This window comes from Hylobates moloch, unplaced genomic scaffold, assembly GCF_009828535.3.
Source record: "Hylobates moloch isolate HMO894 unplaced genomic scaffold, HMol_V3 SCAFFOLD_3, whole genome shotgun sequence".
In the NCBI taxonomy this organism is placed as follows: Eukaryota; Metazoa; Chordata; class Mammalia; order Primates; family Hylobatidae; genus Hylobates; species Hylobates moloch.
The window spans coordinates 137,379,363-137,396,618 of NW_026652278.1; the positions used below are offsets into that span (position 1 = coordinate 137,379,363).

At 38.9% G+C, this 17,256-nt stretch overlaps 1 protein-coding gene across 3 annotated transcripts in view; it reads right to left on the reverse strand.

The window, feature by feature from the left end:
* SLC10A7 (solute carrier family 10 member 7) overlaps window positions 1-17,256 on the reverse strand; it is a 255,687-nt gene that overhangs the window by 52,118 nt on the left and 186,313 nt on the right. The gene's annotated exons all lie outside the window — the stretch shown is intronic.

The window sequence follows — 17,256 nt, forward strand, 5'->3', positions numbered from 1 at the left end:
CTTAGTGCTTCCTGTGAGCTAGGGGCATGTTCTCGACACTGTGGATACAACTGTAGACAAAACACAAAAACCCCTCCTGTCAAGCTGCTGCTTTTTAAAAGCTGAGGTCGGTGTGCACACCTGTCCATCGCCAAGTATACATGCACTCAGTCCTCCCTCTAGAATGTTGTTTTCCCCACTTATAACTGGAAAAGTTTGAGTCTTTTTCCAAGACTCAGTTCAAACATGACTTCTTCAGGAATGCTTTCCAACACCTCCTTCCAAAATGCTGAATTGGCCGCCCTCTCTTTTGTGAACCACTGTTCTGTGTATCTGAATTGTACCTCTCGGAATCCTTGGTTGTTCTTGTTTACAAATCTATGCTCCTGAAGGTTGGGACACTATGTCATTCACATTTACAGTCCCTTTGGCCAGCAGAGTGACCACTTTCTACATCTAGGGCAGTGGTTCTCAAACGTTAGCACATCAGAAACATCTGGAAGGCTTGTTAAAACACAGATTAATTTCCCCATCCTCACAGTGTCTGATTCAAAAAGCCTGGGGAGAGGGATGGGAGTTGTGGTGAGAATTTGTATTTTTAACAAGGTCCCAGTGATGCTGCTGCTGCTGACTTGGGGGTTCACACTTTGAGAACCACTAATCTAGCACATAGTGGGTGCTCAACGAATGTGTGTCAATTAGTGAATGACTGTAATACGAAGGCAGAAAAAGCTTGCCAATGTTTTCATTTCATTCTTCCAACTTCATTCAGGTAAGCTGCAAAGCTCTACTTGGTTCACAGACCCAAGTAAGGATCATCAGCCAGCTCTCCCAACCAGTTGTCTTCTATAATCTCAATAGTAACCATTTATCATGCACTTTCATGTGACAGACACTGCTTTGTTTCATTTTTTAATAATTTCAACTTTTACTTTAGATTCAGGGGGTACACGTGCAGGTTTGTTACATGGGCATATTGAGTGATGATGAAGTTTGGGATATGGATTATCCCATTACCCAGATACTGAGCATAGTACCCAACTGCTAGTTTTTCAACCCTTGCCCCCTTTCTCCCTCCCCACTCTGGGGACTCAATTAGTCCCCATTGTCTCTTGTTGCCATCTTTATGTCCCTGAGTACCCAATATCCAAGCTCCCACTTGTAAGTGAGAACATGTAGTATTTTGTTTTCAGTTCCTGTGTTAATTTGCTTAGGATAATGGCCTCTAGCTGTTTCCATGTTGCTGCAAAGGACACAATTTTGTTCTTTTTTGTGGCTGTGTAGTATTCCACGGGTGTATATGTACCACATGTTCTTTATCTAATCCACTGTTGATGGTCACTTAGGTTGATTCTATGTCTTTGCTATTTTGAATAGTGCAGTGATGAACATGTGAATGTATGTATCTTTTTCATAAAATGATTTATTTTCTTTTGGATATATATGCAGTAATGGGATTGCTGGGTTGAATGGTAGTTCTAAGTTCTTTGAGAAATCTCCAAAACTGCTTTCCACAGACACTGAAGTAATTTACATTCCCACTAATTGTGCATAAGTGTTCTCTTTTCTCTGTAGCCTCTCCAGTATCTATTGTTTTTTCACTTTTTAATAGTAGCCATTGTGACTGGTGTAAGATGGTGTCTCATTGTGGTTTTGATTTGCATTTCTCTGATGATTAGTGATGTTGAGCTTTTTTTCCTATACTTGTTGGCCACTTGTATGTCTTCTTTTGAGAAGCAGACACTGCTTTGAATGTTTAGTGCATGTGGAATAATTTAATTCTCACAGCAACCCCTTGATGTTGGTTTTATTATTACCCTCATTTTCACAAGAGGCAACAGTGGCACAGAACAGTTAAACAACCTGGACAAGGTCACCATAGTTAGAAAGTGACAGAGACAGAATCTAAACCCACAAGTGTAGCTCCAAAGCCCTCACACTTAACTCTTTACACTCTACTACACATTAGTTATAGGTGGTACAGTGTGAAACAGGGGAAGGGGGCACTAGTGAAAATCAAAGCTGGGCTCCTCTTTTTGTGCCTATATGAAAGACAGGGGGAGGATGGGTGGAGGGGAATGAGGGGGAGGGGAAGGGGAAGGGGCAAACCACAGAACACAGAAAATGATTGGAGTGACTGGTTTCTCGACTCTCCCAAGGATGAGAGGGTCATTGTGCCAGGGTAGATGCATTAGGAAGAAGTTAGTTCAATACACACAATGAATGCCTTAGGACATCAGGGCTTAATTCTCTGACTGGGCAGAGAGAGACTGAGCGGAAGCAGGATTGACTGTTATCAACCCATCCAATCTAGAAACTATTTCATCTGGAAAGAATCTCGGGGTCCACTTGGTAAAATAATATCGGGCAAACTAACCAGGCTGAGAAAGACAAATAGGTAGCAGTTCTTGATGAAGAGATGTTGACTGTCTGTAGAATCACAGTTATCAACCTACAGTTAGAAAACAGATGGTGCGTTTTAAATCACTCCTGTAAGTGAGCTGACCTGTAAATTGTCATTAATGCACCAATTCTTCACTTGCTCTGCTGTGTAATCGGCCTTTTATCTCCTATCAGGGAAATCCATTAGCCACAGGCGTCTCCACTATTTGTGTCTCTTCCCAGCTATTAAAACATTATTGTATTAAATAATTCACCCTTGATGATTGGTCTTCACTTTCATTAGCACCACATTCAGGGAAAAATAAGAATAGATATTTACAGTTGATACTGTAGAATTATGAATGTTAACTCTCTTTTGCTAGGAAATCAGAAAGTAGCAGCTTCAGACGTGGATCAGGATTTGTTGTCTTCCTGCACTATTTCCACCTCTCCACATTACCCACAGATCCCAGCCCTGGGGAAAGGAAAAGGGAAGAAGGCTTGCTTACTATTGTGCCCACACACAGACACACTCATAATACCCATATCTCCTTCCTGTCACAAAGATAAACATTTAAACAGAAGAAGGAAGAGTCTCCCCAGGCCCCAATCCCCTCCCTATACACGATATAGTTCAGCTTTTCTTTCATTCCCACTGCTCCTTCTCTCACAGGGATACACGCAAACTAAACTTACATAAAATTGTCAAGTAAATGTATACCAGGTGACAGACTCAAATGTTAAAAAGACTATGATTTTTATCAAAATTAGGAATATGGTTATTAAACAGCCATACTGATTCAGTTGCATGTATCAAGCTAAAACTGGGTTATTGTGTGGGGAGTATATGTTTAGGAGAGGAAAGTATCTTTTTAATATTTATATGCACATCTTTTTCCCTCTCTGAGAAATAAAGAACAAAAGAGGCTTAGTAGATTTTATCAATATAAAAACATTATATAAAACATGGCATCACTTTTCTGTTTATATGCTAGCTACTATTCTTAGTTTTATTGAAGTGTAATTGACAAAAATTATATCTATTCAAGGTGTACAACATGATGTTTTGATATATGTATATATTGCAAAATGATTACTATAATAAAGCTATTTAACATATCCATCACCTCACAGAGTTACCTTTTTGTGTATGATCTTAAGAATACTTAAGATCTAATCACTTAGCAAATTTTAAATATGCAATACGTTATTATTAACTATAGTAACGATGCTGTACATTCAGTGTCCAGAACTTACTGGCTTATAACTGCAAGTCTGCATACTTTGGCCAACATCTCCCCATTTCTCCAACTCCCTGGCCCGTGGTAACCTCCCGTCTACTCTTTCTATGAGTTTGACTACTTTAGATTCCACATATAAGTGAGATTATGAAGTATTTTTCTTTGTGTCTGGTTTATTTCACTTAGCATAATGTCCTCCAGTTCATCCATGTTATATGCTAATTTAAAATGTAAGATGAAAAGGTTACTTTCTAATAACTTTGATGGAAACTTAATGTGTGCAATCATAGGTTCAGGTTACTCAAACCCACACAGTCTGTTTAGTGAAATGTGCCAAAATGAACTGTAAATTGGCTTATTCTAACCTAGAGGAAAGAGGAAAGCTGTGAAGAATTGAGCTTCCAGGCCATGAAGGGCTGGAGGCAGAGATACTCAGAGGCTTCTAGGACCAAACTTTGCTCCCTAATTTTTGACCAAAGGATTTGGTCTTGTCAATCCTGAGTGTGGTTTGGGAACCAAAGGACCTGCTATTGCTAAATATTCTCTTAAGTAGAACACATGATTAAGTTCCTTCAGCTTGGTTACCAATAGGCAAGGGAGTAGCAAGGAACCAGTGTCTTTCCAACTCTGGATTGACCCTACCTGCTTAAGAAGCACCCCCAGTAGCTGGTGCTGAAGAAGGAACCAAAGGGCAAGGGAAAAGCCTGGCTAGGACAAGACTGCCCCAACTCATCTCATGTCTCCAGCTCACTTTGGTGAAGCCTGAGAAGTCCCAGACCAGCAGTGCAACTGGCCTTCTTGGGACAGTAGTCCTTAATGGGGGAAGAAGTTTATCAATGTCACCTCTTTCACCTCTAGAGCATTTGAAAACTGCTTACCAGGTGCTTCCCTTCCCTTAGTCAGAAGCTACTCTTAGCTTCAAGGGGAGATTTGTCTTCACTTGCTTTAGAACAAGGTAGGGAAACTGACTCAATGTGAAGCAACTGAGACAATCAGATGGCTCGTTGTTTTTCAAGTGGTTTAGGTTTACAATCTTATGCATCTCATACGTGTGTCCATTAATTATGCAACCATAATTGGAAACAAATTATAAAAAATAATTATTGTACATGACACTAATGGCTGTATACATTGTTTCTGTTCATAGTGATGGGATCAAAAGTTGAAGAATTTTCTATCATAGACAGCCAATTACTAGGGAAACTAATGATGACTGTAGCCTTGAAAGCTGCCCCTTGATCTCATTCGCTGACCTGGACCTCTCTCTTCTATGAACTCCTATTAAGCTCAGTTCGAATCACAGTTTAGCAGTCAATTTCTTCCCTAAATTTCTTCCATATTCTTGATTCTTGTTTGCCCAAATATGTTTTAAGTTTCTTCAAGGCAATTATTATGCCCACTTCTTTTTCCTCTAACCTATGTTACTTAGGATACAATGTTCAAGAAAAAGTAATTGTGTGCTGATAATATGTTTTAAAACAAACTGTGTCTCCCAAGAGGCATGCTTAGGAAGCATAACCTGGAAGGGGCATTCAAGGGGAGGCAGACCCAGGCTGAAAGCATCCTGTGTTCTCTACCAGTTGTGCAGTCTCAGTCAAGTGACAAAATCTTTCTGAACCTAGCTTTTCTCATATAAAGAGAAGATAATACCTCCAAAGCTAGTCATGCCTGTTACGTGGGATTATGCATCAAGTAACCATAATAGCTATTCAATAAAAATTATCCTACCCCAGAAAAACAAGATTTCTTATACAGAGATGTGAGAATTCAAACCTATTGAATTTAAGAACTGCTGAAATGGAAACTAACAGGAGAGACAGTCAGATCAAGGGAACATATAGTTAGCCTAGAAACATAGCCTGGTATGTATATATTCTGTGTACATATGTGTTTGTGTATACACATGCATATGTGTATATCAGTTCAATGATCACAGTGCCTTATAAACCTACTTGCTGAGGGGCCAGCTCTCTAAGAAACCAAGTCATATAAAATCAAAGTGATTTTATATGATAGAATAGAAGAGCTAGCAGTTGATAGAAGAGCTAGCAGTGCCCCCATTTACTCAAGGGGTGCTTACATGATTCCGAATGGGTGAGCATGTAGGCCAATGTTTGTCAGATAACCCAAGGTAATGATGTGATCATCCCCACATATGAAGATGGTGTCATCTATGAACTCTGAGGATGACTTGCAGCAGTGGTCAAAGCTTGCACTCCACATGTTTCAAGAGGTCTTGATGCTCAGTTGACCTTTATGGCTGGAGAGAAGAGAAGTGTGGCTTTGGTCTGTCATTCTCATGGTAAAAACTCAAAGTGTTACTGACCTTTCTCTGCCAATTATGCACCTATTTAAATAAATTGATGGTCTGTAGAATTTGGGGGCTTGAGCCCATGACAGCACCATCCAATATATGGTTTCCTTAGACTGCAATTACACAGAATTTGACTGATATGTTTCTATGGTGTGAACAGCTATCTTTGACCTACTTTGTCTTTCAGAAGGAGTAGGAAAGAAGCCTAGATATACAGGTAGCTTCCTTTCATTCCTCTTCTTAGAGTAAGCAAGATGTAGTTGGGGAGAAAGTATGAGTTAACTACTATGGAGACTGGTAGTCATATGGAGACTGCACAACTTATAGAGAACAGGGGTCCACAGAAGGAAAGATTTCAAAATGCTTGATCAACTGTCCTAGTACTGTTCACTAGGGTTTAAAACCCAACTGCCTGACTTCGCAGCCAAAGTGCTTAACTCAGCCCTATCGCCTCTTCATCTTAATTACCATCCTATACTACTTTTCAAGTTTTAGAATCTCTCTCCTTCAATCTTCTCTATTATATGCTGCTGATAAAGACCATAATAATGGCTGCTACACATAGTATTAGTGATAAACCACATCAAAGGAAACGAAAGATATGCAAGTTTTTAAGTGATGTTAGGCACAACAGAGGATCAGAACCATGCAAATGAAAAAAAAAAAAAAAACTGAAGCAAGCAAGAGATCCATTGAGAAACATTGGAAGTGTCTATCTACCTTTTCATTCTCCTCAAATTAAAAATTTTCTTTCAGTAGAAAATTTATTGCAAAAAATCTACTTCTATTTAATGAAGTGTTTTCTATGTTAGTAATCTCCTTTGAAATATAACTGAGAAATTATCATTTCTAAGTTGAATTTTAATTATTTGTGCATGTATCCTCTTTTCTCTATTAAACCATAAGTTCTTTAATGAAAAGATCAATGTCAGATTAATCTTTGTAGTACTCACAATACACAATAGGTCTCAATAAAGGGATGATTATTTTGCTTAAGATTATTAAAAAACTATAATTTATTTTTCATAGCAAATAAAAGGTAAGATGTTATGAGTCAGGTTGAGTTCCTAACCTCCTAACCACTCATTTATCATTTGAATCATTCTAATCATTCATTACTCATCTACCTTTCTATTGCCCTCCTTCCAATAAATATTTATTGAATACTTGGCATTGAAGATAAGGTAATGAATAAGACATGCATAATTTCAATTCTTGGCCTGTTAGAAGTTAAACTCTAGTGGACACTTGCCACTAGTACCACTGTTTCATAAGGAAGATTAATATGAAATTCCAAGTAACGAACTTATAAGTACAGTTTTTAAAGCTGGACAAGGTGTTAATTTATCCTCACAGACAGAAACTCCATGGACTGAGGAAGATACACTGACAAAATAAAGAAGAACAATAATTTCTGCCCTTGCCTAAATGAGAGATATGTTATCAAGATAATTGAGGTAATGTATTTGAAAGCACTCTTGGTCCATGATAATCTGAATGTTTCTGTGCCCCTAAAATTTGTATATTGAAATCCAAACCCCCTGGGGGCTGGTATTGGGAGATAGGACTTTGGGAGGTGATTAGGTCCTGAGGGTGGAGACCTTATGAATGAATTAGTGCTCTTATAAAAGAGGCCCTACAGAGCTGCCTTGCCCTTTCCACCTTGTGAGGACACAGCAAAAAGCAGCCATCTATGACCCAGAAAGCAGGCCTTTACCAGACACTGAATCTACCTTCATCTTGGACTTCCTGGCCTCCAGAACTGTCAGAAATAAATTTCTATTGTTTATAAGCCACCCAGTTTGTGGTATTTTTTTTACAGTAGCCTGGATGAACTAGGACAGGATCTTAGTAGTAAAAGGTGACACTTCAGGGAAAGTTTCACTGCTCTGACTGCTGGCCATGGTAAACATTGGACTCAATTATACACAAGATTATAAAATTATAGATTATGTATGGTTATAGAATCCTAAAGTTTTAAGTCTTAGGACTCAGCCCATGATTAAGATCTGAAGTAGTTGGCCAGCTGCTGCATTTCAGATGAGTGCTTTTGTAGAATCTTGATGTCCTCCAGGAATTCTATTTTTCTCTATTAAGTGTCAAATGTAACATTTGCATGGCTCTTTACAGTTTACAATATGCTTCCACAAAAATTAACTCATTTCATCTTATCATAATCTTCATTTTACAGAAGTAAAAACTGAGGCTGAGAAGGGTTAAAGAAAACCTACTTTTACATAACTGGTACTGACTGCCAATTAAACCAGAATTTTATAACTTTTCATCATACTGTGCTACCTCTCTACAAATAGAGTGTGAGGGAAAGTGCACTCAGTTCCTTCAAAGTGGCTTCATAATAAAGAATATGTCTCTGAAGTTAGAGCATATAACAAGAAAACAGCAGTTTTAAAAATAGCTCCAACCCAACTTTTTGGACAGATGCATCCATTCATTTGCCCAACCATACATTCACTTTCATTCAAAACATTCAAAAAATGTTTTTGAGTGGCTTCAACTGGCAGGCACTATTTTGGGTATTGGGATTATGATAGTGACTAAAACAGATAAAGTCCCTGCTCTCTTGTGATGCTTACATTCTAGTTGGAGAACATAGATAAACAAATTAACAAATGATTAAGATGTCATGAGATAATAAATGCTAACAGGAATATATGATGGTTAATTTTAATGTATCAACTTGACTGAACTATGGGATGCCCAGATAGTTGGCAAAACATTGTTTTTGGGTGTATCTGTTTGGGTATGTCTGGAAGATATTAGCATTTAAATTAGTACACTGAGTAAAGAAGATCCACCCTCACCAATGGGGCAAGTGTCATCCAATCCGTTGAGGACCTGTATTGAACAAAAAGGCAGAAGTAGGGTGAATTTACTCCTGTCATGAGCTGGGACATCCATCTTCTCCTGTACTTGGACACTGGGACTATGGGTTCTTGGGTCTTTTGGCTCCAGGACCTATAACAGCCACCACCCCCAACCCCCAGTTCTTAGGCCTTCAAACTCAGACTGGAGCTAAGAGTTATACTATTGGTTTCTCTGATTCTCAGGCTTTTGGCCTTGGACTGAATTACATCACTGGCTTTGCCATTTTCCCAGCTTCCAGATATTAGATAGTGGGACTTCTAGGCTCCATAATTGCATGAGTCAATTCCCATAATAAATCTCTCTCTCTAGGAGGCTACTACGCACTAGAGCTCGCTCCCTTTCTCCTGCTCAAGGACATGTGTCCACAAGCGCTCCCTTATTTTTTCTGTATCAGTTTTTCTCTCCATAAGTGGGTTAATCCTATTGACACAAATGTGCTACTAATTTTCCCAATTTAAACAAAATCTTCTCTTCATATTTTATTACTTTGTTAGTACCCCATTTTCTGTACCCTTTACAGAAACATTTCCCTAAGAGAGTTATCAATTATCACTGTCTTTAACTCTTCTTCCATTCTTTCCTCAACCCATCCAATCAGGCTTTCAACTACCTAACTTTGATGAAATAGCTCTTGTTAAGGTCCTCAATGACCTCTGTCTTCTTAAAACCAATGGTCAATTCTGAAACTTCATTTTATTTGAACTATTAGCAGCAACTGAAGTAGTTGATCACTTTCCCCTTTTTGAAACACATTCTCTGCTAAACTTCTAGGACACCAAAATTTCTCAGTGTTCCTCCTGAGCAAACTAGCCATTCCTTGGTCTACTTTGTGAATCTCTTACTATTGCAATGTCCTAGCACTTGATCCTCTGATATCTTTCATTCTTTATTATCACTTTCTTTTTTTTTTTTGAGACAGAGTCTCGTTCTGTCGCCCAGGCTGGAGTGCAGTGGCACAATCTCGGCTCACTACAAGCTCCGCCTCCCGGGTTCACGCCATTCTCCTGCCTCAGCCCCTTCGAGTAGCTGGGACTACAGGCGCCCGCCACCACGCCCGGCTAATTTTTTTTTTGTATTTTTAGTAGAGACGGGGTTTCACCGTGGTCTCGATCTTCTGACCTCGTGATCCACCCGCCTCGGCCTCCCAAAGTGCTGGGATTACAAGCGTGAGCCACCGCGCCCGGCCTATTATCACTTTCTTCCAGTCTAATTTAAAACCCATCTAGATGCTGACGTCTCCCAAATATATATCTCTAATTAAGATCTCTTTCCTGAATTCCAGACTCATATAGTCCATTGCTTACCTGATGTCTCTACTTAGATGTCTGAAAGTCAGTGGAATCCAAGTATCTCCCAAGCTGAATTATCCTTATGAGTTCCTTCAAACTGCTCAACCCTAAAATCTTCCCTATCTTAGTAAATGGCAACTCTACACTTCCAGTTGCTCAGGACTGGAGTCATCTTTGACTCTTCTCTTTCCCAAAAAACCTTCATTCAATCTCTCAGTTCTACTTTCCAGTTCTACTTACAACTACCTCCTATCAGATTTACTCAACCACTCTGGTCCAAGTTAACAGGATCACTTGCCATAATATCATTAGCTTTTTAACTGGTCTTCCTGCCTCCACCATGGTCCCCTTACAATCTGTTCTCAATCCAGCATCCAGAATCATCCTTTAAAAAAGTACAGCAGAACATGCATTCCTTTTATCAAAACCCATTTAATGGTTTCCTGTCTCTGTCAAATTAAAATTCAAAGTCCTTACAAAGGACTTTAAAGTCCTAAATCATTTGTCCCCTGCTCTGTCTCTGACATCATCTTTATCTACTCTCTCCTTTGTTCACTGTATTCCAGTCACACTGGCCACCTTGGTGTTTCTTAAGGACACTGGGTATACTCTCAGGACCTTTGCACTTAGTATTCCTTCTACCTGGAACACTCTAGCCCCAGAAGGCTCACTCTCTTATCTCTTCCAGACCTTTGCTCAAATATCATTTTCTCAGTGAATCTGAACTTAACCATCCTATTTAAAATAGCAACCCTCTCTCCTATCCCAATCTAGTACTTCCTATTCCTCTACATTATTTTATTTTTGCCTTCAGCACTTATCACCCATCTCACACACTATATTTCTACTTATCTGTTGGTTGTTTCTTTCCACTAGTATTCTCAAAATGCTGTTTCGAAAGCAAAGACATATCTGTTTTACTTATTGTTATATTCCCACACCTGGGACGGTGTCTGGCATGTAGAAATAATTCAGTACATATTATTGAATGAGTAATGAATAAGTTTAAATAACTTTTTTGAGGAATTCTGCTATAAAAAGGGAGCACAGAAATGGAGTGCAGGTAGGATAAGGTGAGGTTTAATTTTAAGATGTGTAATATTACAGAATGCTTATATGCTAATAGAAATAATCCAGCAGAGAGAGAAAATGTGATAATATAGGAGAAAAAGGAATATCTGTATGAATCATATCATTAAGTAGGACATAAGAAATGACATATAACTCAAAGAACTTCCTTTAGAGGGGAGAAAAGACAGTTTATCTATAGAAACAGGAGAAAAGGCGAAGAATATGGCTACAGATGCAGGTGGGTGGGATCACGCAAAATTTCTCTGATTGCTTATTTCCTCATCAGCCAATTTCCTTTTGGCAATACTTGATATGAAAAAAGAGGCACTGGAGATTTGAGAGGCAAGGAGAGGGTGTGAAATGATCCTCTAGAGAGTGGAAGAGTGAATTAATTAAAGGAAAGGCGTAGAATTGCCAGGCTCACTTACATTTAGTTGTCATGAATTTCAAATGAGACCAGTCAGCATGGTAGTGTGTTTGCTCCAGCATGTTCAGGTACATATGCAGGAAGGTGTAGAGTTAAGAGTTCAGCAGGGTTAGTACTTTGCCAGGCAAATATGAAGCAGGAGAGATGAGCAAGACTGTTGATGGTGTATGTAATAAAGGAATTATAATGATGGACCCATGAGGCCTAGGCTGGGTAAGATGGGATGTGAGGGCATGGGGTGAGAGTAGGGTGGGTATAGTTCTGGATCATAAAGCTGATAAAGTAAATGAATTGGCCATTCCAGTGAAGAACTTTTGATTTTGGGAATAAATCATAAGATAGGAGCTGTTAGTCAGAGAGGACATTTGAAAACTGGATTATTGAGGGATGCAGTTATGGGCAGTAACAAAGTGAAGGACCTGGAATAGTTGGCTGAGATAAAGTGGAGGGCAAGCTTGCCGGAGAACAGGTCAAGAATTTAGAGACCAGGGTATTGGAAGGACCAACTATGTGAATACTGAAAATACCAAGAATTTTTAAAGTATACTGTTAAAAAGAAAACAATGGGAAGATGCTAACATATTTTTGGACTGATAGTGGCCTGGGGTTCTATTGATAATTACAACAAAGAGGAATAGCAGGTGGTATAGCTGTGTTGGCACAACCTTCAAAGAAACCAGTGCATTTTATGGAGAAAGCATGGCAAATGATCTGGAATTGGCAATGAGGTACAAGGAAGACACTTTCCCCCATTTCAAGACTGTGGCAGAAACATGAATCAGAGGACAGGTTTTGGTTGGAGCAAGAAAGTGAAGGAAATATTCTGAGAAAAGGTTAGGAATACAGCTGATATTCCATCAGCAAAAATGGCCTTCATTAGCTCCTATGCCTGAATACCCAGAAATTTCCATTTTATGATATGATAAAATAAGACAATACTATTTCCAGGAGTTGTATTTGTTTCTTGTACTTCCATAACAAAGCCCCAAAACTGGGCAACTTAAAACAACAGAAATATATTGCCTCATGGTTCTAGAAGCTCTAAATCCGAAATCAAGCAGAGCCATGTTCCCTATGAAATCTATAGGAGAGAATACTTCATCTCCTTTATATTCCAATGTTTTCCAGCAATCTTTGGTATTTCTTGGCTTGTGGATGTATCACTTTAATCTCTGCCTCCATCATCACATAGAGTTCCACCTGTGTGTCTCTACCTTCTCTTCTTGTTCTTATAAGGACATCAATTGTATTTGATTCAGGGCCCACCCTATTCCAGTATGTCCTCATCTTAACTAATTACTTTTGCAATTACCTTATTTCCAAATAAGACCACATTCTGATATACTTGGAGTCAAAACCTCAACATAGCTTTTCAGGGGAAACAATTCAACTCACAACAGGGACATTGAGAAAAACAGGACACCTTTTATGGAATGTCTTCATATATATACATTTTCAAGAGATGGGATCTCTGTATGTTGCCCAGGATGGTCTTGAACTCCTGGGCTCAAGTGATCCTCACACCTTTGCCTATCAAAGTGCTGGGATTATAGGTGTGAGCCACCACACCTGGCCTTTGTTCACATTTTAAGTCATTCAGGTTCTTGCTCAGTTACTTGCTCAGCAAATAAGTTCTTGCTCAGTTACTTGCTCATTACTTGCTCAGTAAACGAGGCCTGGTAACCCAAATGTGTAAGACATTTCCATTGTTTGTAAAATGCATGACAACCTAAACAAAGAAAAAGTGTTATATGCTATGCATATGATGTAAAGTCATAATACCGTAAATATCTAATGATGTGTATGATAATGCCACTGAACCTACTGGGATAGCTCCATTGACTCTGAAGGGAAGCATTTAACTTTTATATTGAGGGTCTTGGCAAGTCTTTCATTATTCTTGTAGCTCTATAATTTTAGAATGTTGAACTTTACAACTAAAGCTCATGAGCCTATGGGTCTGTGAGTAGGGGAAAGCTTGTAATAAAGTGATGCCATAATTTTTATCAGCATGTTACTGCACAGATATGGAAAGGAGGGGAAGAAAATTACTCTTTGGTTCTTTTTTTTTAATTATACTTTAAGTTCTAGGGTACATGTGTACAATGTGCAGGTTTGTTACATATGTATACATGTGCCATGTTGGTGTGCTGCACCCATTAACTCGTCATTTACATTAGGTATATTTCCTAATTCTATCCCTCCCCCCTCCCCCCACCCCACAACAGGCCCTGGTGTGTGATGTTCCCCTTCCTGTGTCCAAGTGTTTTCACTGTTCAATTCCCACCTATGAGTGAGAACATGCAGTGTTTGGTTTTTTGTCCTTGCGATAGTTTGCTGAGAATGATGGTTTCCAGCTTCATCCATGTCCCTACAAAGGACATGAACTCATCATTTTTTATGGCTGCATAGTATTCCATGGTGTATATGTGCCACATTTTCTTAATCTAGTCTATCATTGTTGGACATTTGGCTTGGTTCCAAGTCTTTGCTATTGTGAATGGTGCCACAATAAACATACGTGTGCATGTGTCTCTACAGCAGCATGATTTATAATCCTTTGGGTATATACCCAGTAATGGGATGGCTGGGTCAAATGGTATTTCTAATTTTAGATCCCTGAGGAATCACCACACTGTCTTCCACAATGGTTGAACTAGTTTACAGTCCCACCAACAGTGTAAAAGTGTTCCTATTTCTCCACATCCTCTCCAGCACCTGTTGTTTCCTGACTTTTTAATGATGGCCATTCTAACTGGTGTGAGATGGTATCTTATTGTGGTTTTGATTTGCATTTCTCTGATGGCCAGTGATGATGAGCATTTTTTCATGTGTCTATTGGCTGCATAAATGTCTTCTTTTGAGAAGTGTCTGTTCATATCCTTTGCCCACTTGTTGATGGGGTTGTTTGTTTTTTTCTTGTAAATTTGCTTGAGTTCTTTGTAGATTCTGGATATTAGCCCTTTGTCAGACGAGTAGATTGCAAAAATTTTCTCCCATTCTGTAGGTTGCCTGTTCACTCTGATGGTAGTTTCTTTTGCTGTGCAGAAGCTCCTTAGTTTAATTAGATCCCGTTTGTCAATTTTGGCTTTTGTTGCCATTGCTTTTGGTGTTTTAGACATGAAGTCCTTGCCCATGCCTATGTCCTGAATGGTATTGCCTAGGTTTTCTTCTAGAGTTTTTATGGTTTTAGGTCTAACATTTAAGTCTCTAATCCATCTTGATTTAATTTTTGTATAAGGTGTAAGGAAGGGATCCAGTTTCAGCTTTCTACATATGGCTAGCCAGTTTTCCTGGCACCATTTATTAAATAAGGAATCATTTCCCCATTTCTTGTTTTAGTCAGGTTTGTCAAAGATCAGATGGTTGTAGATGTGTGGTATTATTTCTGAGGGCTCTGTTCTGTTCCATTGGTCTATCTCTCTGTTTTGTTACCAGTACCATGCTGTTTTGGTTACTGTAGCCTTGTAGTGTATTTTGAAGTCAGGTAGCGTGATGGCTTCAGCTTTGTTCTTTTGGCTTAGGATTGACTTGGCAATGTGGGCTCTTTTTTGGTTCCATATGGCAAAAACTGGAAGCATTCTCTTTGAAAACTGGCACAAGACAGGGATGCCCTCTCTCACCACTCCTATTCAACATAGTGTTGGAAGTTCTGGCCAGGGCAATCAGGCAGGAGAAAGAAATAAAGGGTATTCAATCAGGAAAAGAGGAAGTCAAATTGTCCCTGTTTGCAGATGACATGATTGTATATCTAGAAAACCCCATCGTCTCAGCCCAAAATCTCCTTAAGCTGATAAGCAACTTCAGCAAAGTCTCAGGTTACAAAATCAATGTGCAAAAATCACAAGCATTCTTATACACCAATAACAGACAAACAGAGAGCCAAATCATGAGTGAACTCCCATTCACAACTGCTTCGAAGAGAATAAAATACCTAGGAATCCAACTTACAAGGGATGTGAAAGACCTCTTCAAGGAGAACTACAAACCACTGCTCAAAGAAACAAAAAAGGATACAAACAAATGGAAGAAGATTCCATGCTCATGGATAGGAAAAATCAGTACCATGAAAATGGCCATACTGCCCAAGGTAATTTATAGATTCAATGCCATCTCCATCAAGCTACCAATGACTTTCCTCACAGAATTGGAAAAAACTACTTTAAATTTCATATGGAACCAAAAAAGAGCCTGCATTGCTAACTTTTTGGTTCTTTAATCACAAGTCATAAAAGGGCCTCAGAGATTCCAGCCTCTGAGACACTCCAAAGTGTTACACCCTAGGCCTCAGCCACCTAATTGTGGCTGTAACATCTCCCCTGCTCTTCTTAAATGAGTTACATGAGAAAGAGATGTCACCCTTCCATAATGAAGAAAACCTAGGTGATGCAGCCATTTATTGTGCACTTACCAGATGCTGAGCTCTATAGTAGTCCCTTGACCTACTGCAAGTGGGGGACTCAGACAGGCCTGCATCCTGTGCCCACCAAGGGCTGCATGTGGGAAACTGTCCTGTGATCCCAGGTCTTGGAAATAAACTAACGGATGATTCCAGTTTCTCACATCTAGTGGCAGGTAGTTACATAATAAGTCTTTTCTTCCAAATTAATGCAAATAGTCTCTTTAGTTTCAATTTGACTAAATGAAAATTCTGCGTTGGTGAAGTCCATGTCAATGAAGTTTGTTATGCTGAGGAAAGTGATCTGATTATTTGACTCTTCTTACCTTGTCAGAATGGAGCCAGCATTTCAAAAGGGAGGGTAAGGGTGAGGTTTATTACTTGAAGGTAATGTCTTTCATGAAAGATGTGGAATCCAACTGTTTAGGAGTATATCTATCCCTCCCTATTTCCTACTCAGCGGGTAAGAAATGAAGTCCCTCATTCTATTACTCTAATTGAATTCCCACTTGGGTAATTACACTATAATTAAATAAATTTTCCCCATAGTTTTAATTCACTGATAAACAGTGTTAGTCAAACAGCTACATTACATTCCCAGAAACACATCTCCACTACATTTCAGTGATAAGCAGAGTGATTTATATTTAGAAGATGTGTGTATGAAAAGATGCACGGTTCATAAAATATTTTAGGTATCATTCATGATTACATATGCTTTGCTCAGCATGAGGTAACATTAATTTCTATTATAATCTTTCATCTAATTTCTCATATGCTTAGAGCCAAAAGAAATAAGACAGCTAATTAGCATTTCTTGTTTTCAGAACAGTTTTTGTTTAGTTAACTAGAAGCCTGTATTGATTTATATTTTTAATTTTTAAAGCACCTTTCACTATCTCGGCAATAGAATGGAGGAAGTGTTACTTCCCATTCTACAGATGAAAAAAATTGAGGCAGCCTTCCCCCAGGTGAGGAAGCTAGTTATCATCAGTACCAGCCTTGGAACCCAAGCTTCCTCTGATCCCCTGGTCCTAGGGCTCTTTCTGTTAAACACTATCAAACACTGGGTCACTATCAATCACTTTAGTTTTACTAATGAGAAAATAAAGAGCAGTGCAGTTTTTGTAACCTGTGTCATGGGGTCATTTATCTGTAATATAATGATTTAGCCAGGAGCTGGAGGCTTAATGACTGGGTCCTGATGCTGTTCTTGGATCATGAAATTATGAAGCTTCTTTGTATCTGAATATTATTATGTGGTACAG